Consider the following 23309-nt stretch of genomic DNA (forward strand, 5'->3'; position numbering starts at 1 on the left):
TTCTTCAGAAGAAATTTGTTGAAATCTCCAGAAAAAATGTTGCTTCCGAAATTGGCATATTTCTTCAAAAATTCCGAAAAATTTCTTCAAAAATTACGAAAAGCATCGTTAGTGCGGTTTAAACAAAAAAAAAATCTCTGGAAAATATTCAGATGAATCTCTGGTAAATTTTTCGGAAGAATTACTCGGGGAATTTTTGAGCATTTTCGCGGAAGAGTTTTAGAAAGAACAGTTGAACGTATTTTTCTAGGTACTTTATCTTAGAAAAAAAAATTAGAGAGAGTTTTGAAGGAATGCCGGATGTTGCTCCTTGATTTTAGAGAAATCTAAAAAAAATATCTGTGAAGAAAATGCAGATACAACTGCGGAGAATTTCTCTGAAAAATCATGAATAAAATTTTCTCAATTGAGTTTTTTACAATTACTCAAGAAATTCTTGTGAAATATTACGAGGAATTCTTAGAGCAACAACTGGAATAATCATTTGATTGTTTTGCAGGAAGTCCGGATAATTTTTACTGCGGTTTTTTTTAACAATCCTCCAGAGAAATTTAGGAAGAACTTCGAAAGCAAAGTGGGAAGAACTGTTAATGAACTATCTGAAGAAGTCGTGGAATGAATCCTTGCTTGTTGATCTTGAAGACATTTTTAATGAGAGTCATAGAATTTTTTGTACTATTTTTTGATGAAATTCTCAGTTATTCCTGAACATCCTAATCAAATTTTCAATGGACAACTGGAGGATACTTTAAACTAACAATTGGAATTTATATGTAATAAGTACGTAGAGGGCCTTACATGAGAATTTATTAAAAGAACTTCTAATGCATGCTTTGGAGGAATTCTTCAAGTGTTTTTTTAGCTATTTGATAGGAAAATTTTCTGGTGATCAATAAGTCTAGGAATGATTTTTCGTGAGAATCCCAGGATGAACTCAGTAGAAACCGGTAAAGGAATTCTTGGAGAAAGCACTGAAAAGTACGAAAATAACACAGCGTAACAAAAACGACATTTTTGCGTGTCTCAAAGATCAAATTATGTGTCTCTAGTAGATTTAGAGTTGCTGAATCTGTTGCCATTCTCAGAAATGTTCCAGCACGTCACAATTTTTAGCTACAGGTCGCCAAAGTTGTATAAAACACTGGTTTTATTAATGTTTACATGAAATTTAAAGTACAATTTATCAAACTTTTTTGTAATCTAATCCTCCAAACATGCAAAATAGAACTTGAACTTTCATTTCAGACATAATTTGATTGAAATAACGCGATTAAATTTCGATTAACCTGATTTAACATGCTTGCAGTCTCCATACAAAATTCTTCGTTTCTTCTATATGATAAAATACAACAATTCTCTAAACCATTAAAAAATAACTTTTCCGCATCGAAAGTATTACAAACTTTGATGATAAGTATTGTTATAAACATAAAGTTTGAATTCTGTGGCTAATTCAGCCAATATATTACCTTACAAGCTGGCAAACTTGCATGCAAGTTGGCTGAAATAGTCATTTTTTGCATTTTCAACAGCCAATATCTCAAAAACTAGACGTGCTATGATATTTCTGAAAACGGCAATGGATTCAGCAACCCTTAATAAGGTGAATAGCGGTATCTTGGTGCTGGAGACAAAAACGTGTTCCGCAGTGTAATTGATTAAGGAATTTCTTCATAAATTATTTTCGTACTTTTCAGTGCTTTCTCCAAGAAGGAATCTCTTCAAAGCACATGGTTGAATACCTGAATAGTTCGTGGAAGTACCACAAAGGACATTCATCGTAAGTTTTTTTTTTTTTGCTAGAATACTTGAAGAATTTCTGACTGGATTACAAAAAGAATCCAGTAGCGAAGATTGAAATTTACAAATATCGCTGATGTGCCGTGAAATTAGACAAAATTAAAAATCAAATTAAATCAATACAATTCTGGTAAAACTACGAAATTTGGGAAAATCGTGATTATTGTGACCGACATTACTTCTTTGAAACAAGTATTATCTAGGCCCCCCTAGGCTCCCTCCATAAAAAAAAATCCTAGCTACGCCAATGCTCCTAAGAGGTTTTTTCCCAAGACGGTGTCCAAGAAGGATTACCACCGCTAGCTTTCGCCAACGGGTCCAACGAAAAATCGAAGGCACGGGTCCAAACAAGGATCGTAACGGGATCAATAGTAGAAAAAATAGTACTGAAAAATACTGTTTTAGTAGCACTGAAAAGTACCGTTTTTTATTTTAGCACTTAAAAGTACCGTAAAACGGGGTATCTTTGATAATGCGGGTAACTTTGATAGTGCGTAACCCACCACATACTAAACGAAATATCATAATTTCTGTTTATCGGTTAAGCAAAACGAATGCAAAACTGAAGAATATTAGTATGACACTCCATAGAAAAGCTGTTTTCATTTGAATCGAGACCATTTGAGGCTTTTTACACAAATATTAAAAATTGACACAATTTTAGCATTTTTGAAACGCTTACAAACAATATGTTCTACGATCACTATTTGATGTACTTTTGAATAGTTGGCCACTTATATTTGGCAGCCTATTTATCATAGAACTTGAATACGGTCTCAAATCTCTTAGCAAAAAGCATTTTCACAAACTGGGACCATTTTTGTAATCTAAGTCAGAAATTGCCATATAACGTTAAACGCCTATAGGTATGCAATGCCCTACAAATGTTCGTAATTCATTCAATTTTGTTCGATGCATACTCCATTATCAAAGTTACCCCAAAACAGAAAACCGACTTTCGATTATATGAAAAATTATATATCCATTCAAAATAAATCTTTTGGCAATCAATCAACAGCAATCGATAGGTAGGATGCCAGTACCTGTTTTAAAAATATAAGTTATAATTCTTTGAAACAGCATGCATAAATATTCAAGTTTTCTTCGAAAAAACTATCAAAGTTACCCCGTTTTACGGTACTATTTTTGTAGCACTGAAAAGTACTGTTTTATTGCTTTAGGTAGTTTTTAAAAAACTTCCAAGAGCAGAAAGAATTCGTGTACGCACAGCACGAAGGTACGATGCGCACATTTTTGTTTATTTTTATACTTTCAAGCCCGGGGCGATCGAATCTGTGTGTTGCCGTAGAGCATCGGTTCGGGAGATCTTCCGCCGTCGGGGAAATCTTCGTCGGAGTAGGATAGATCCACCGTAGGGACTATTCTGAGTAGTCTGTAGCGAGTCATCGGCTTGAGCCGTCGGAGCGCCAGTGAACCGTAAGCCATCCTCCATCCGCTTTGGGTCGTCGGTGCGCTTACGTACCGGGAGTCACCTCTCAACCGGAATCGCAAGACAGACCTCAGCATTCAACCGGTCCGCCCGAAGAGCATGACGAGCAACGCAGTAAAGTCCAGAGAACCAAATAGCACAGGAGCATGTATCATAAAAAGTCTCACCTGGCCCAGGCGTGTGCAAGTGACGGAGCAGAGACAAATCGCAGCCAGACCGAATAGAATAGCTACAATGTTACCAGAAGCTTAAGTTCTATCTTCCACTGTTAAGTACATGCATTGAAACATTATTGTTTTCCTTAGATAATTTTAACTTTTTATGTGAGTGACAATCTTTCCACGGAGTATTTTGGACCGACGATAAAACAGCCATTCGAGCTTGTTCTACAAATGATGCGAATGTAAAAATATATTTTTTCTTCATCGATGAATAAAAGTCACAAGATGCAAGTTTGATGGCAGGTTTTTACTTCAGGACTCGGTAGCGTAATCTTGAATCCTGAGGTGAAGAAATTTCAAAAAACTTGCATCTTGTCGCCTTTATTCAGTGAAGCGAGGATCGATGAAGAGAAATCGATCATGTTACAATCTCCTTAATTCTTGCACACGCTAGAATTATACAAATTTATATTCCGCTATTTTTCATTTTTCTAAAGTTGTTACAAGAGGTTAAAAATATTATCAAATGATTACTAATCTCTCCAAAATAAGAATATTTAGGTAGGCTTAACTCAAGGCCATCCTTAAAGTGCTCATCTTGCCCCGTCTACCCGTACCCGTGTTTATACTCTAAAAACATACATTTGAAAAGTCAGTTTCAAATTCCCGGTTTTCTCCCGATTTTTTCCCGGTATTTCAAAAATATTCCCGGTTTAATGATATGATAAGAAACATTCTTACGATTTTTTTACCATTTCAAACGACTTTTAATTTTTTAATAATTTTTTTGGTCATAAACCAAAGCATTTCTATTAGGGGTATACGGAAATCAGATTTTTTGCTGCGCATTCTAATTTGTTGGGCTTATACTGATTCTGCTAAATTCCAGTTTGATCTATGAAGCAATATTTTACGACGGTAAGTAATCGTTGAATTTGTTATGGAAAATTTCAGTGTTAAAAAAATTTGACCCTTGTTTATACGATGGGATCGAGCCAATCTTTGAATGAATCACAGTTTAAATTTTGAACGGTCACAGATTTTATAGACATAAAAATGAATTTATCAATTGTTCAACATTTCGTTCCATGGTCATCAGCATAGAATTTTTTGTTATATTTTATCCCCACAGCATTTTCTCAGGCCAATTGTTTCTGATAAAAAATAATTCTAATCATAATTCTGAAATGAATTAGAATTTTATATTATTTTTACCAAGCCCAAACAAGAAGCGAATGGCAAATCTTCAATGAATAGCATATGTTGTAAACGCATTTTTTTATATTAGTGAATTGCAAGCTTGCTTAGAGAAATTTATAACATCCAAAAATTGTAGTTTTTAGAATAAAATGCTTCATAAAGCTATATGAACAGATGTTTCTTCATTAAAAGTTTTTAATTTACTGGCTAATTATTTACTGCAGTGGTCACCAAACTGCGGTCCTCGAGACCATGTTGAATGTTAATGTCAAGGGTGAAGGGACCCGCAAGTAGTAAATTCCTGATGACACTTTTTTATTTCTTCCACGCTTAAACGAAGAAATTCGCAATTCGCAAAACAATTAGCTCTTCTGGACCAACACATCCCTCATAACGCGTATTGTGTGAAATTCTTCCACATTTCGTGTGAGCTGAAACATTTTAAGGACACTCATCCACACCTACAGTGTAATGAAATTTTTGCGCAGGCATCTCAATGTGACATAAAATTTGTGAAATTGAAACATAAATCAGCACAAAATAGATATATTAGCATGTGTGATAATTACTCATACTCACAGATGTGTTGGTCCAGCAGAGCTCGGTTTTGTGTAACATGTTTTAAAAGAGTCCGTTCTTGCAAATTATTATTATTTCTACATGTCCAACAATCGAATTCACTTTAACAGGAATCAACGAGGTATGGGCTGTATTTATCAGCTCAAGAATAGTTCGAGTTCTGTTTAACCATCTAAGGTTCATCAAATCTTACAATTGGTCCAAAAAGGAAGGAGGCTGCGAGCTTCGAAATTTCTCAAAATTGCTTTGCTTCGCGCTTCAACATTCAGCTTTTATGGCTAAAATGTGACATAGCCGTGAAGAAAGCCTCAAACATTTCTCCAAATGCACTTTGGTTTTTATGTTTGACTTGGTTGATAAAATAAAAGATTTTCCAAGTTCGAAGAATCAATGAAATTCACGAGAATCCAGACATTTAATGCTATTAACGCTTCCTGAATCGTTGTGATCAAGATGTTCTCTTTTTTGGGGAGAGCTTTGAAGATCTCGGAAATATTATCTTCCTGTTTATAAGAAAAGATTCTCAAAAAAGTCGTTAAAATATATCCTAACATAACTGGCGGCCCGCGTCATAATTTGAATGTAGGTATTAGATTGGCCCGCCTAGTCAGTTAGGCTGAGGAACACTGATTTACTGGATTAGAGCAAGTGGTAACATACAAGAATATGTTCTTGACTTTATTGACTAACTTGGGATGCGAATTCAGAAGCTTTTGTAAAAATCCACTAAAATATAGATCGTGCTGGTTAAAACGTTACTTGGTATGCAAAATTTTCCCGGTGCTAATTGAAATTCCCGGTTTTCTCCCGGTGATTCGAAATTCCCGGCTTTTTCCCGGTTTTCCCGATTTCCCGGTGCGCTGGTCACCCTGCATTTACCAAAGGAACAGTAATCCTGTTATTCATAAATGGATGTTCGTAGGAAAATACAATCGTGATTTTCATAGTTTTCAATAAAAAAAATAAGTTTAATCTATCGAATGATACTTTAAAACAAATATACATATATTTTTTTTATTTTTTATCATTAGCATATTTTGGATACTTTTCCTTAGTTGCTTCACTATTGATACGCGTACTCTATACTAGTTCTTTCCATTTGCCCCCAACCCTTCCAAGGCGGCAGATTTCTTTTCGGGTTGGTTTAGGGGTCGGGGTCTTTACCAGAAAGTCATCAAGGACGCGCGCGGAGAACCGAAAATAATAAATGTATGCGTCCTCCCCTTTCATCTTCTCTTCACCACACGATTACATGATGCATAAAATTAGCATAACTTTTGGTGACAGCTTCCTTTACTCGGTCAAATCTCTTGGTGACTCTTTTTAGACAATTCATACCGCACCCAATGATCCAAGATACTGTTTTTTGAGCATCGTCTATTAAAATTCTACTCACCTTTCCATGAATTCACTAACAAAATCGAATCACTTGAAATATGTTTCCCTTTAATCGTTGCTCACCGACCGATGAAAAATGCGTAGCCCCTAATTCTATGCACCCCACCCAACACTAACACCCCCTTATCCACAAATTTTCCAAAGCACTATCCTTCCCTTCGCTTCTAGTTGGTTTTCCAATTTCTGAATTCACGAATAACCACCGTCGTCCAGCGGAAGATATCCTGCTCTATATTCACAATGCACTGATGGCGCCATCGATTTCACCATCGTTATTCGTAAATCCACCAGAAATCACTTCAACATCCTAGAATTTCCATGTGAAAATTGCTTCTCGCGGAGTTACAGATTCAATCAAATGAAAAATGTGGTGCACTACCGATCCAAGAATATGTACTTATTCAATTTTCGTCACCTTCTGCACTCTGACCTACTCTAGGCAATCCAACACTGTCTCCCGTCTCCTATTCCGTGTGAAGGCTCGCACCCAAAAGTGAAAATTGAACTTTGACAGCTGACGGTTGATGGCTATGAAACAACACAAAATTCTTACAGGAAGCAAAAAACAGAAGAAGGAAAAATAATACATAGGTTTTCTCGTTTTTCCGAACTCACTCACACGCACAAACTGAGCGCACGCGACCCGGAGCAATGGTTTATCTGTCACGCTGTGGGTGGTGGGTGGAAAACCGGTTTAGCAATTTTCTTTCATCCCCTTTGCTGCCGTGAATCGCAAGTCAGTCCCATCTGTAACAAATTGGCATTGCTGAGAAGTTTACACCCTCGTTTTCCAAAAGAACATTCAAAAACTTACAGAACATTTTAGAACGTTTAAATTTTAACGAAACTTACACAAAATTTCCTTCATTCCGAAACCTTTCGAGAAAAATATGCAGATGACCAAAACACAATTCGTGTTTTTCACATGGTGCGAAAACTTGCAGTGGCAGTGATATCGTGCTTCATAAATACCCTGTCATTTAAGCAGTTTCAAATGTTTAAAACCTGATTTGAATAAGTTTGAAATTTGAAAGCATTATTTGAAATAATTTTATTAAACGAACAGTTTAAAGCTTCAAACTTTATACCCATTGGTCGACCCGAATTCCACTCAATTCCGATCTTCAAACGGATAAAGGACGTAGGCCTATACAGAGTGTTCGCAAATTATCCGTACAAACGTTGAAGACATGGCTCTATACAATCAAGCATAATAAATTCAATGTTCTTGCATGGTTTTAAACATTGGCTTATTGTATTCTTAAGAAGTAAGTTTGACACATTTAAGTTTTCATATATTGCAAAACCAAGCCAAATGTATTGAGGTTTCTTAAAGGGGGCTGTTTTTCGAGCTTTAAGACGGAAGAGAAATATCCATAGAACTCACTGGATTTGAACCGTATGATTTTCTATTTCCAGGCTAACTTGAAGCCACTAAACTGTAGGTTACTTCAAATGATCATAGGACATTTAGATTCATCTCTTTAGGATTTTAGGGATAACACATCTTCAGTATGACTAGCGGCCCTCAGGAAAAACGTCTCAAAAAAATTTAAATTCGCCTATCTCAGTAACAAGCAACCATTTCGAGATCATTTAAAGTTGTATTTTGTGTTAACATATAGTTGTATTATAGAAGGTACATGGCCAGTGAATCAATTGTCACCCAACACGCAGCAACAAAAAAAACATGTTGTGTCATATTCTTGTTGCAACAATTTCGTTCCGCAACATCAGTTTATCACCACTTGAACAGAATATGACAACGATCGATCACTAAGTGCGCAGCGATTTTCTGGGCTTCGCAATGCAATTTTCGGAAACTTTCTCCGTGTTGGTAAACATTGACACATTATCAAACAGTATCCATAAAATAAATTTAGTTTTGAATTTAAAATAACTGATTAATCGCGAATTGAAAAGGTAGCAACAATGTAGCGCTTTGTGATTGTCATGACAATTTTGCTTTTGATTGTATCCCTATCCGCAAAAAGTTGGGGCGAACGGTTGTGAGTGAGCTTGCTTTGTGGTTTGTTTTTCGTCTGTTTTGATGACAATTTGATTCACTGTACATGGCCATTGATTTTGCATTCAATTCAATGCGATATCATATTTCCAATATGTTGCTGTTCGGATAATTTGCGGACATCCTGTAGACTCTGACAGACAGGGTAGAGGCAATCAGTCATTATTTTACAACTCCCAAACTAATGCTGAAAAGTACTAGGGTGCCGGTACCAATGGTTGTAAAAAACGACATGTGCTATTTTTGGTGGATAGATCGTCTCTAGTTTAGTCGATTTGCCAAATTTCAGCTTTTTATTTTATCAAAAAGTCATATAAATAATTAAGTTTATGCAAAAAATTTGCTCCCTTGCACCAACTACCGTCGTGTTCCAGTAGTGGATCAACGGATGGAAGTCGTTTTAAAAATGGATGTATAAAAATGAAGAAAAGCCCCAGAGATGATCTTTATGCTTAATTTGAATGATATTAATTGCTGTTACGAGGGAAAAATGTTAAACCTATGTAAACATTTACCATTTTGTTTAAAATGCCTTGTATCATTCCCGAACGTCTACTACTGGAGCACTAGCGCAACTACTGGAACACGTGTAATAATAGTGGCTCAAGCGATTTTATGTTAAAAAATTGGTTTTATCACTCTTTTTATATTTTTCCCATATAGTAGAGGTTGAAATCTATCTGTTGACGCCAAAAGATCTCTGTTAAGGATTTTCGTTATTTTGTTATGATTTTTTACAGCTTAGGTAGTCCACTAATGGCACCGGCACCCTACTTTTCGATACCGTTGTTAGTGCTGAAAAGTAGCACTTTTCAGCACTGTGTCTTTTAGTAGGAAAATTAAGCCGTTACACAGTGGCGCATGGCCGAACAAAACCTCAAAAATTCATATTCTCGAAATCACTTGTTAATATTTTTTGCAATTTCTCATCGTAATAGGCTCTTTGTCATTATGCCAATCTGTCATGGAACGTCCTACTTTCCTTCACTGAAGTATGCAGTGCGGGAATAGTCATTATGCAACTGAAACCAGTGCTTTAATGATTCATTACGCAACGCTTTCTAATTACGCAACTGTTTTGAGTTGCGTAAAGAATCATAACGCAACAATTTTTCAGAAATTGTAAAATAGTGGTGAATGCATTCCAATATAATTTCTGATACCCTCAAGTGGTCTTCTACGAAATTGCAAAAAATGTTGTACGTAACGCGTTGCAGAACTCGATTTTTACAGCATTCGTCATAATTATCCTACTCGGCAAGCCTCGTAGGATAAATTTACGAATCGTGCTGTAAAAATCATTATTCTACAACTTGTTCCGTAAGGGGGGTCTGTAGCCTTGAGGTTACGCTTCCGCTTCATAAGCGGAAGGTCATGGGTTCGATTCCCAGCCCCTCCACAAAAAACCCGTCCAGCCACCAGAAGACGCCTCACGGAGCACATCCATCCTCCGTCAGTATCAGATGGTGACTGAGACAAACTGACCCTCTTCGCAGGCAGCTAGCCTCACTAGTAGCAGAGCTCTCTCCTACCTGCTCGGTGTGAGAGTAAAAGAGTAGGAGAGAGTGAAACTAAATGTAAATATAGATAAGTTGAAAATAGATCTGTATCGATAAAGCAGCTACAGATCAACTGAGTCCGGCACAGTAGTGGCCACGAGCACGGAGTGCCTTATAAAAAAAAAAAAAAAAAAAAAAAAAAAAAAAAAAAAAAAAAAAAAAAAAAAAAAAAAAAAAAAAAAAAAAAAAAAAAACTTGTTCCGTAAACTACTATTATATACTTCAATACTTTTTTTTTGTTTGCTGTTCAGACTTAGACCATAGGTTGGTCCATCTTGCTTTTTGTTGTCACTTTGCGTTTGTGAATTGTTGTTTGATGTTGATTTAGGGTGCAAGTAGCCTATGTTGCAAGGTCTTTTCCGTTTTTACAGCTTAACGTTAATGTCTTTAAGAAATTGCACAATGCTTTTTAATTCATAAATCTTCTGGTCTTCAAATATTCTGGCTATCGGTTTTCTGTTCTCTAACACTTTTGCCTTCGGGCGTCGGAGAGGTTTCGTTCTCGGTTTCGCGCGTGTTTTCGTCGACGGAGGATTTTTTTTCTTGTTTTCGAGCGTCTTGCTGGGTAGTGCTTCGTGAAGCCCAAGCGGGATGGTTCGGTTTTTACGTTGGAGAGGTTCTTTTGCCTTCGGGCGTCGGAGAGGTTTCGTTCTCGATTTCGCGCGTGTTTTCGTCGACGGAGAACTTTTTTTTTCCTGTTTTCGAGCGTCTTGCTGGGTAGTGCTTCATGAAGCCCAAGCAGGACGGTTCTAGAGTGCCTCACGGTGTGCTGGAACACACATATTATCGAACTTGCATGAACCTCAGATCTTTTTTCACTAAAAGTTGGCCTTGGTAGTCAAAAAAAGATTGCGGCATATTAAAAAATCTTTCATCGGCAAAATATTGAAAAAAGTCGATTTTTTGTATTTTTGACCTTTCCCCATATATGGGTTCATAGAAGAATATTAGAGTTACACTAATTTTGATGAATTTCAACGGATGAAAACCAATTTGACATATCTTGAGGACAAATGAATTATCCAACGTTTAAATTTGAGCATCATTTTCTACGTACACTAACATAATATGACCAGCCCATGGTGGTATGCCGCATTTTATATAACCATAAATTTCACTTTGACCTTCAGAATAGTAAGCTTTTCATAAAAACACTTTGTAATCTTTCTGGTGAAACGTTCCACTTGGGATAGAGATTGCTTGTTCCATGAGCACTTCCACAATCATTCAGCATATCGTTTTGACTATTTGAAATGTTTCGTTTCCGAACTAACGATATGGAATTCTGTAGATTTAAGAAAGCCTTGATTTGCTGTATTTTACATAAAAAATAGTTAAAAAAAGAGACACGGACACGTTAACGCTTCCAGTGGGCATTTTGCCCACTAGACTAGAGCACCACACTAGACAACAGATTAGCATGCAACGCCCAATGGCACAGTCCAAAAACATTCCTGAAGAAAAGTTTTCCGGTCTGAGGCGGGAATCGAAAACTCACCCCACCCCCCGCACCACCCCAATTAGCACGATGCGGCTAAATGCTTGGTGACACTAACCGCACGGCTACGAAGCCCACAGTTCTAAATAATAAGCCTAATACGAGCAACAAGATGATTAAATGCGGTGAAAATCAATGTTTTTTAGAAGTTACAAATTATGAATGTATTTCCAACAGGTGCACTCTTAAATCAGAATGCCGAAATCAGCTGTGCGAATCTCGGTTAAAGTTCGTTTGCTGACATCTCAGCAAAACTGACGTTTGATGGCAGCGGCACCCGAAGGTGCTGCTATAAACAAACGATTTTTTGCTGAAATATCAGTTAAAATTCAGTTGCTGACCGCTCGGCTGTGCGGATCTCGGTAAAACAATGAAAATTAGCCGAGCTCAACTAAGTGTGTGTCTTGTTTCCATACCCATGGATTATATTCTCAGTCATATTTTGACGTAATCGACAGAGTTTCTCAATCAAAATATGAAATCCTAGAAATGGAAACACATGAGCTGCACACTGCGGTATATAGCCTTCATTCATGTGTTTATACACAATAGTTTTAAAAGGGGGTTCACTATAACACAATTGATAGCGAATGGCTTTATAATATAAGAGCGAGATTATGTCATGAAGTATTTAGTTTCAGGTAGGTGAATGTAACATAGGATACGATAATGATGTGAAAAATGCACCTAAGCAGCGGCTGCAAGATTTCAATTCAATTTTGCGTGAAAACTTTACAGGTATTGCATAAAATTGTTACACATGTAAGGCTATCATTGATTTTTTTGTTTTCAAATCATACATTTTCTGTATATGTAACGTTATTTTACAAAAATAGTATGAGCTCTTATTTTGGATGTAAATATATCGCAAAGAGCTCTATGTAAAAATCTTTCTTTATCTTTCAATATTTCATAAAAATTTTAAACAACGAGGCCAGTAATAGTAAAAATGCTATACAAGATCAAAACAGAGTAATGCTCTTTTTATAGCTTTATGTAATTGTACAATTTTAACTATCTTTTAAAGTTTCATATATGATAAAGAATTCCAATGATTCAAATTATTTGGCATGATGAGTTGTAGTATGTTTACTCTAAATTTTTATAAGGTCATGTCAATAACTGAAGTCAATGACAAACGGCATACCACCATGGGCTGGTCATATTGTGTGATTGTAGGAAGAAATTATGCTCAATTTGAAATGTCTGATAATTATTTTATGTTCAAGATATGTCAAATTGGTGTTTATCCGTTGAAATTCATCAAAATTAGTGTAACTCTAATATTCTTCTATGAACCCATATATGGGGAAAGGTCAAAAATACAAATATCGACTTTTTTCAATTTTTTGCCGATGAAAGATTTTTTAATATGCAACAATCTTTTTTTGACTACCAAGGCCAACTTTTAGTGAAAAAAGATCTGAGGTTCATGCAAGTTCGATAATATGTGTGTTCCAGCACACCGTGTGCCTATAAACAAGAGTGACGTCATGTTCCAGTTTTGACAGGTCTCCTACTCGATTGGAACGCGGATTTGTATGGCAATGAGCCTATGCATGCTATAAAACGTTTGACTTTTACTGTGCGCCCTGTTTTCAAAATGCCTGTGAGAAAGAGAGCGAGACAGCACCAACACACGGCGCACAGTAAAAATCATGAGAACAAAAGAATTTATGGCACGTACAGAGGCTCATGACAGTTCGCCGGTGTTCCAATTTTGACATTGACGCCACTCTTATCTAGATCCACTCTGGACGGTTCGTTGTTGCGTCGTCGGATAGGTTTTGTTCTCGGTTTCGCGCGTGTTTTCGTCGCCAGAGAACTCCTTTTTTCCCTGTTTTCGGGAAGCCAAGAAGTTTTGCTGCCCGCACTGTGTAAGTGCGAAGAGATATTTGTGTTCAGTCGAGGATGGATTAAAAACTGCCCAAGTAACCATAAGCACTAATAAAAAGCCCTTAATCAGCATCACAGATGCTTACATGCTTTATAATAGCACTAGAAATGCTTACACACTTTATAACAGCACTTCCGCTGTATAGAAACCCTATTGCCGCATCATCAATGCTTCTAAGCCTGATGCATACAGACATTAAATAAGCATTATATTGGCTCTATATTCGCATACAGGGCATGTTTAAATGCCATCCAGTGTTTTGACGGATATACCATGTGCTTTGTGTTTGCATATAGTGGTAAGAGGGAGTCAAACAGGAATCTTCTCACTACTATAATTGAAGGTTCTATGACGGGGAAAAGTGATGGTTTAAATTGGTCACTTTTCTTTCCAATACTATTCATCTTATGTGGCCGAAGGAGCAAAGGAACAGGACTTCAACAACTCAACAATACGGGTGTCGCAGGTTCGAGACGCAAAATAAGGAATTTCATCATCAAAAAACGAGGATCAAAATGTGGCAATTGCAAGTCCTCAAAAGGATGAAAACCATCAAAATGACTAAGTCTGATGCGGAGAAGTACTTTCTGAATAATTTTATTACATTTTTGCATAATATTCGAGGTTTCCGTTTTCATTCACTCATTTGTGTACCTCGTGTACCAGCTGCTTGGCAGCATACGCGAAAGTTCTCTGGCTGCGTACGCGAAAGCACAACATATTCGCCTTAAAAACCTGGCGAAAACAACTGACGTTTCTCACGTGGTCTCATATCAGCATTAGTGGTGCAGAGAAGCACGGTTATTTATTTATTTATTTATTGTGTAAACGTCTTCGGTAATACTACCGTACAGACTAATTAATTAAACTATATTCTTAATCCTAGCTCTAAAACAATCTTTTGACACATTAAAATCAAACATTTCACAAACAGAGTTAAAATTCCTCAAACAAGTGGTAAAAGGGTCATGATATCCGTAACTCGTTCTATGTAAAGGGATGGCGATGAGGGTTGTATGCCGCAGTCTACGATTGGGAACGCTTAGTTGCACTTCGGAAAGAAGATCAGGGCAGTCGATGTTATTCGTCAGGATATCGTGTACAAGTAGTCTTTGAAGCTTTAGCCTTCTGTTTGAAAGTAGCTCCAGATCCACTAGCTGACAACGTGCGGGATAGTCCGGTAGGTTGATTGGATCGTTCCAAGGTAGGCGGCGAAGAGCAAAACGGATAAATGATTTTTGTACTCGTTCTATCCGAATCATTAGGGATGTGTGGTATGGAGCCCATACAGGAGCAGCATACTCTAAATCACTGCGCACAAGGGCACAGAACAAAGCTTTTAAAGCGTACACATCGGTGAACTGCGATGCATTTCTTCGGATAAACCCAAGGACTGAAAAGGCTTTGGCGGTGATAACTGTAATATGCTCGTTAAAGCGCAATTTTGAGTCTATTACCACTCCTAGATCGCGAATTGACCCAACACGCTCCAGAGTTGTTCCATTTATAGCGTATGTGTAGTTGATCGAAGACAAGCTGCAGCAAAATGTTATGACTTAACACTTTCCAATATTGAGCGTCATTCCGTTTTCGATACACCATTGAAGAAGCGAGTCAATGTCGTCTTGTAAAGCGACGCAGTCGAGAGTAGAGTTGATCACTCGGAAAATTTTGAGGTCATCAGCAAAGCATAGTCTCCCAGATGAAAATCGATGACACAGGTCGTTAATGTAGAGTACAAAAATCAGTGGTCCCAATACACTGCCTTGTGGCACACCGGAAGGAATGCTGAAGGTACTGGATCGCGAAGAGTTTACTTTAACGAAAGCTTTTCTATCAGTGAGATAGGACAAAATCCAGTCAGATATCCAATCGGGAAAACCCATATGTCTCAGCTTTTCAACAGCGTACAAATGCGGAACAGTGTCAAACGCCTTGGAGAAGTCCACGTATATTGAGTCTACTTGCTTCCGCCGTTCGATCTCACGAAACAGTACATTAGTGTAACATAAGAGGTTGGAAGTTGTCGAGCGGTGAGGAATGAATCCATGTTGGTACTGAGAAATAATCGATATTGATGCAGACATTACAACTTTATGTACCATAGATTCCAGCATTTTTCCGAGGCAGCAGAGAATTGAGATTCCTCGGTAGTTTTCCACAAGACGAATGCTGCCAGATTTGTAAACCGGAACCATTGTAGCAATTTTCCATAATTGAGGAAACGTGTTCTCATTGAGTGATCGATTGAAGTTATATCTTTGCATTATAATAGCACGCTATTTCGCCTTTTCTGGCATTATAATAGCATTATATGCGTATATAAAACTGACATGCATCAAATGATTACCCTATATGCGCATATAATGCTGTTACCGTGTCGCATTATCGTGCTTACTGGTTACTTGGGTGGTGAGTTCGTTTCATGTTTATGATAACACATTTTTCTTGAAAGCGTAACATTCATGTAATATTAAAAAAAAACTTTGTATGGTTCGTCACTATAAGTGTCGGCATTATGCTTGTTTTATACAATTTCAATATACATATATTTTTCTCTTTTTGACATTATTAAAAATATCTTTTGAATTGTTCGACATTGTGAATGTTGACGTTATTTTTAAAACTTCTACCATCTCAAAACAAAAATGAACAGTGATACTCATATGTAATTTCCAAACAAACTATGTATGGTTCGTCACTACAAGTGTCGGCATTATTCCTGTTTCATATAATTTAAAATATATACATGTAATTTTCATTTTTCGCCGTTAATAAAAACTTCTTTTGAATTGTTCGACATTATACATGTTGACGTATTTTTTAAATCTTCTACCAAAAACTTTTCGAGACAAAAATATAAAACTAGCATTAAATATAAGTCGTATATTTCCCCCCTGTCCATGGATCGCATCACCGACCAAAGGTGACTCCCAGATCTTTTCCTCCCTCACTAATAAACACCCTTCCCGTGGTGATTATGGAGATGCAGTGGTATTCTCGGTCTCTAGAAGCAACAATCATTACACCCTAACATTCCTTCCCCATCCCAACTGACTGTAAGGACTTGGCAGGCGCCGTTATTGATCAATAATATTAGATGTGCTAAAATTGCACTTCGAGAGAAAGCGGAAACTCCCATCCCTTTATTCATTTGGATCGAAGTGCAATTCTTACCAGTTCCGATCAATCACGGAGTAGCAACTATTGACATGTACAGTCAGTCTATGCTATGCTATGCTATGCTCTAACACTTTGGCTTCGCTCTGGTATTGAGCCACCTAATGCAGTGATATAGTGTTTTTATTCTATACTATTTAGTGACGATTTCGCAAAATTTGAGATTGATCTATTTTGTTTTCGATTTTTGGCAGCATCGTAAGTGCGGGAAAGTCAGAAAAAATAGACTGCTTGAAATTCATCAACTATGGTTCACCTAGCAAACTTCAAACAGCTGTTTCTCAACAAAATCATGGCCGATTTATGCTCAATAGGCTTCATATGAAGGCGCAATCTTAAGCCTTTGATCTGGATATAATTACAAATTGTTTAACATGTTATGTTATTATTTGTAGCAAAAATGATTCTTGCAATCTTTCTTCAAAATGTTGGTAAATTTTCAAAATATCGTATGTTTTCTGTGAAGTGTTTCGGGAAAATGAGTCACTCACTATGAAGTAGCCAATCATCCATACTTTCAGAGCTACAATAGTTTTTTCTTGACCCTCTCTGGCACTAGAGGTGAAAATTCTATTTTCTTTTTTCTATTTTCTATTTAATCGTTCAAATCGGCATCATGTGTCATAACTTGTTTAAAACTTTATTGAAATTATTGAAAGAAAGTTAAATTTGTATCGCTTGTTCAGGTTTATAATGCCTTCAAAGATCTGTCCAAACAAATCCTCAATTTCTTCAGTAAGGCTGCCAAGGCTGCCTCCTAGAATTCCCCCAGAGATTGTTATAACAATAGGGTCCTAAAGCCCTGTCCCAATTTTAGTACCAAAAGCTAAAGTTTAGGTCAAAAACACATGTTTACTCAATTTTCTAATGATTTCCGTTAAGGTGAAGATGAAACCAAGCCAAATATTACATTTTCAAGAGCACAAATCTGGAGAACCGAATACCCGTTTGAGCTGAAAACTTGTTCGATTGATCACTAGCTGGTGATGACCAATCGATTAAGTTTTCAGCTTAAACGGGTGTTCGGTTCTCCAGATTTGTGCTCTTGAAAATTTCATATTTGGCTTCGTTTCATCTTCACCTTAATTCAAGTCCAAAAAACATTCTTGTATGTTTTTTTTTTTTATTTTGTCACACCCTTTGGCTTAAACTCAAATTTTAAGTGAATTTTGTTTTCCGTATCCCTTCCAAAATGTCAGTTAGGAACAACCCCAGTGTTAAAACTATATGCCCTGTGGTGTTTTTGTCGACTAAGCGAACGTCAAACATGATCCAAAGTGTCAAGGTTCATTGAAGGACCCAATTTTTAAATTAAAGTTTAAACATGATATAGGGTGATCAAAGTATTTTGGACAGACCGTTACGCGTATATAATTTGGCCATTTACGGCAAAATCAAATGGAGGTGGCCAAATTATATACGCGTAACGCTCTGTCCAAAATACATAAAACACCCTAGCCGTTATTTGAGCGTGAAAAAATGCTAAAATAGTTGCAGTAACATGCTTTTTCGTGTTATCAAATAAAAACAAGATTTCATTAAAAATTTTAGGATCCAATTTCTTTAGGAATTCCTCAAGAAGTTAGTTCCAAGGATTCCATCACGCGTTGCCCAGGATACTTCACAGAATTTTCCTCAAGAAATTAATCACCAAAAATTTCCCCAAGGATTTAACCAGGACTTTTTTCAGGGCTTGCTCCTAGGATTCCTCCTCTAAAATCCACAAGGAATTATTTCAGAAATTCCACCAGGAACTTCTTCAGCGATTATTTCTACAGATTTCTCCAGGGATCTATACAAAAACTTCCCAAAGGGATTTCTCCAGTGAAGAATCCTTCAAGAATTCCACCAACAAATCCTCCAAAGATTTATTTAAGAATTCCTACAGCGAAACTTCAGGCATTTCTAAATAGATTCTACCCAGAATTTATCCAAGGATTTATCAAGTTCCTCCAAGGATTCCACCAAGATTTCCTTCAAGGATTCCATGAGAAATACTGCAAAAGAATTCAACAAAACTTTGTACACGGTATATCAGCAGGAATTTCTTTAGAGATTCCGCTTGCAATTTTTTGAGAGGTTCTCCCTAAAGGAATTTATCTTAAATTCCGTTCAGTATTTCTTGGAGGATTTTTTCCCAAGGAATCTACTAGGAATTACCTTAGAGAATCCTTTGGGAACTCCTTCAGGGATTGCTTTTAAAGTGCTTCCAGAAATATAATGAGGAACCCAAGTAACCATTGAGCATTATATCATTGCTGATATAAAGCAGCAGCATTTCCGTAAGCCTACCACTAAAGTAGTTTGAAAATGGAAAAAGGCGCTGATATAGTCGAACTATTGCAATAATGTTTATAAAGCAATCAAGCAATTATTTAAGTATTATTAATGCATTGATACATTTGTAATGTAGCATACATGCTCTTTTGCTTGACAACTCTTGTAATTTGTCGAATAAAAGCAATGTCGCATCAGTATTGTTGATATGCAGTAGAATTTGTGCAATGTTATAATGCTTGGTGTTACTTGAGAATCCTTCCAGGAAATTCTCTGTGAATTTCTCAAGTGATTTCTTCGGTGATACCTCCAAGGATTTCTCTAGAAATTGCTTCATAGATTTTTAAAGAAAAAAAAATCAGGATTTATCCTGAAGATATTCAGAGAAATATTTTGTTTGATCCTCTGTGTAAATATCAGTGAATTCCCTGATAAAATCCTAGTAAAACATTTGAAGTATTTTATGGTTAAATTTTTGGCGAAACTCTGGTGGATTTTTCTGGTGGAAATTCAAGCAAAACTCTATATTCCCAGTGTTAACCCTAGAAGAACTACTTGTGAAATTCCTCATAACACTTCTCTAGCGAAAAAATACAGGTGAAATAATTAGAGAAAATACTTATTTCTACTCAGTGAATCTACAAGTCATTTTCCTCAGAGTAATATTGCCTACGTCGTATTTGATAACAATGTATCTAGCTAGCTAATAGTAAGAGTGGCTACGGATCATTCTGGTTAGCAAAAGGCAAACTGAACGTCACCATGAGTATTAATGTCCACTTCGAATAGATTAATTATTTGAAATGGGCATCAATTCTGTCAATGACGCAGAATGTCCGTTGGATCACATCCGAGATATTATTGCGTCTATGCCATATGAATTATGACGCGGCTTTAAGCAAAATATGACAAAATGTGATACCACCAGCACCATTACAGGTTACACCTTTGGTTTCCATCATATGGCCTAATGGATTATGCCCTCCCATCGCGGCAAGGTCGCATAACCAAGGGGAGGGATGGAATCCCAAGAGGATTTTATAATGAAATCTTAGAAGTTTTTCTAATGGAACCCATGAAAGAACTTTCGATGGAATCCCTGCAAAATCCCAATGAAATCTATTGAAGAACTGATGAAATCCCTAGAGAAACTTCTGATGGAGTCCTTGGAAAAACTTGGGATGTAATCCCTGGAGTAATTCCTGATGGAATCATTAGAGAAACTCTTGATAGAATTCATGTAGAAATTCCAGGTAGAATCTCTGAAGCAACTCCTAATGGAAACCCTAGAAAACTCCTGAAAAAGTCCTTAGAAGAACTCCTGAAGGAATCCCAAAAAGGATTTCTGTTGTTTTTCCTGTAGGAATTTTTAATTGAATTACTGTAGCACCTTCTGACAAAATCCTTGGAAACTCCTGTTAAAAGACTCAGGGCAACACCTGATGGAATCCCTACAGACACTTTTGATAGAATCCCGGGAGGAATTCCAGGTGTAATGTCTAAAGAAAATGCTTATGAAACACCTGTAATGTAATTCTCCGAAGAGCTCCTGATGTTATCGCTAGAAGAACTTCTGATGATGATGGAGGAGTTCCAAGTGGAATATCTGAAAAAACTTCTGATATAATCTCTAAATGAACTCCTGATGGAATCTCTTTAAGAACTACTGTTAAATGTCTGAAGAAATTAATTCCTGATGGAATTTCTGGAGAAACTCCTGGTGGAATCCTTATAGGAATTCCTAAAGATATTTTTGCAGGAACTGACATTGACATTGACATCATTGGAGGAACTCCTGATGAAATCCCTCGAAGAACTGCTATTGGAATCGCTATAGAAACTCCTGATGAAATTCCTGGAGGAATTCCTGATTAGATTCCTGATGGAACTCCTGATAGAATGCATTATGAAATCCCTAGAAGAAATCCTGATGGAATTTCTCAGGGAACTCCTGATATAATCTTTAAAGGAACTCCTGATAGAGTCTATGAAGAAATGCTAGGTGGAATCTCTGAAGGAATCTTGATGGAATCCCTGGGGGAATTCCTGATGAAATCCTCAGAAGAACTCTAATGGTAGCCCTAAAGGTACTCCTGATAGAATCCCTATTTGAATTCCTGATAGAATCCCTAGAGGAACTCCTGATGGAATCCTTGGAGGAATAAAAAAGATATTGATGAAGAAACTCCTGATGGAATCATTGATGAATCCCTAGATGAACTCCTCATGAAATTTCTGGAGGAATTCCTGATAGAATCTTTGAACGAATTCCAGGTGGAATCTCTGAAAGAACTCTTGAAAAGGCACGCATGAAAAGGCCTGTTGATATCATGGTGCTTATATTTTACCGTGTGGGGTTCAGAATATCGGGTGCTTACACTGAAACAAGCGTTGATGTAATGAGAGCCATGAACAAGTTTTAAAATTTACTATTCCAACCACGATTGAGTTATCATGAACGCTTTTTATGTGAGTTTTGTTCGATGTTCTCAGTGACCATCTTTGAGTGTATGAGAACGCTGTGTGACGACGAAGGGCAAAACACGAGATGGTCCAATTATACGGCGAACTAAGTATCCAGAAGACAACGAAAGCTGAAAGGATACGATGAGCAAGGCGTGTTGCGACAATGCCGGCCAGCGTCCCTCCAAATATGGTGTTTGCTTTGTATCCGATCGATACAAGAAGGCGTGGAGAGTAGCGAGCTAGGTGGGCGCATCGTGTGCACAATGATTTAACGAGCATGGGTCATACTCAAGGATGAGGAGATTCGGTAACGAACCGAGTATTTCATTTACCCATGCAACCCGTTTCGCTGAAAAGTGATTCAGTTAAAAAATGTGCAAAAAATATCTCCAGTGACAGCATGGTGATCTAGAAAGAATGATCTGCATTCAAAAGAAGGAGTATATTGTCATACTCGACTAAACACAGTTTGCCAAAAATGCAAAAGACGATAAAACTCGAAAGATTGCCAATCATAATAAGAAGGATGCATATTGAATGACCGGTTAATTCACCACCCTGGAATGTATAAAGTTATTACATTTTGAGTGCCATAAACTTTTCGGTGAAATGGGTTCTTCGGGGAAACGACATTCGGAAGTATCACAACCATTTAGATGTTACCTGAATGCATGAAATGAAATGAATTACTCATGCTCAACCCGATTGAAAGTATTTCTTTTGGCCATCAGGCTAAACGTATTTTTCCCTAGTATAAGTTTCAAACCATTGAGGAAGTTTCAGAATGCGAAAACGTGCGCAACTCATTGATTTTTTGTGTTCAATAGCTCATAAAGTATGGGGCTACAAATATGCTCTTTTGGAGAAAATTATGCGGTTTTGCAAGTAACAAATAATACGACAACAAATGAAAATTGTACAATATCATCCAACAAAGTTATGATGAAAAAATAACGGTATTTATGGGCGTTCACGAAAAACTTCTCAAACGTATATGAAAATCAAAAGATATTCAATATTACTGCAACTTTTCCGAAATTCACAAATACGAAAAAAATGTTCGTACTTTTAGGTGGAATATTCAACAAATTGACACATTCACAAAATAGCGAATATTTTATGGAAAAAAAACTTTCCCGAAGACACTAAAGTACAAAAATCGTGTTTTCAAGGTCAAAATGATTTCGATTACGTGTATTCAGTTTCCGCAACAGTGTGCAGTACCTGTTTGGTCCACCGAACAGCGTTGCCAGATATGATTATTGTACGGTAGCAGCAGCACCTTCTGTGATCTGCTCACATGACGTTAGAAAGGGCAGAAAAGGTTTGGGAAAGTAGGCTACGGGTTTACGTTTTTATATTTTTTCATCAGCATTAAAAATCATAGTTAGCGTAGTTCTACACAAATCAAGACAAAAAGTTAATTTAATCATCACCTGTGAGATCGATCACTTCAGAAACTATCATTTTGTTCCGTTTGGCTTTGGCCTTTTCTCTTCTTTTTTTGGACTCCTTTTTCACCTTTGGACGCTTTCTTCGGGGGCTTTCTGGCAGTTGTACACTCCTTCTTTCATGGTCCAGAAGACTTTGAATGTCCTTTTCGTGTTGCTCCTCCTCCGAAAGCTTCGTGGGCGTTGGTGGTGGTGAAGGCGAATCTACATAAATGGTCGCACTGGGGATGGGTTGTACACTTCTTGACGGCATCATTCGACTGTAATAGGGTCCTAAAATGTTTGATAAAAACTTGTTTTAAATGAATAACACGACAGAACATGTTCTTGCTACAACTATGGAAAATTTTCCCGCTCAAGTAACGTC

At 37.0% G+C, this 23309-nt stretch overlaps 1 protein-coding gene across 5 annotated transcripts in view; it reads right to left on the reverse strand.

Annotated features, from left to right (window-relative positions):
• LOC5577008 (unconventional myosin-Ib) overlaps window positions 1-23309 on the reverse strand; it is a 110273-nt gene that overhangs the window by 69545 nt on the left and 17419 nt on the right. For 3 of the 5 annotated variants that reach the window (XM_021857325.1, XM_021857324.1, XM_021857326.1), the window contains exon 1: window positions 6587-7079. The exons of 1 other annotated variant lie outside the window; for it this stretch is intronic. The gene's annotated coding sequence lies outside the window, so the exon portion shown is untranslated. Of the gene's footprint in view, window positions 1-6586; window positions 7080-23309 lie in introns of those variants that run through there. One more of the 5 variants, XM_021857322.1, reaches the window with a different exon arrangement.

Source organism: Aedes aegypti, chromosome 1 (genome assembly GCF_002204515.2).
Source record: "Aedes aegypti strain LVP_AGWG chromosome 1, AaegL5.0 Primary Assembly, whole genome shotgun sequence".
In the NCBI taxonomy this organism is placed as follows: Eukaryota; Metazoa; Arthropoda; class Insecta; order Diptera; family Culicidae; genus Aedes; species Aedes aegypti.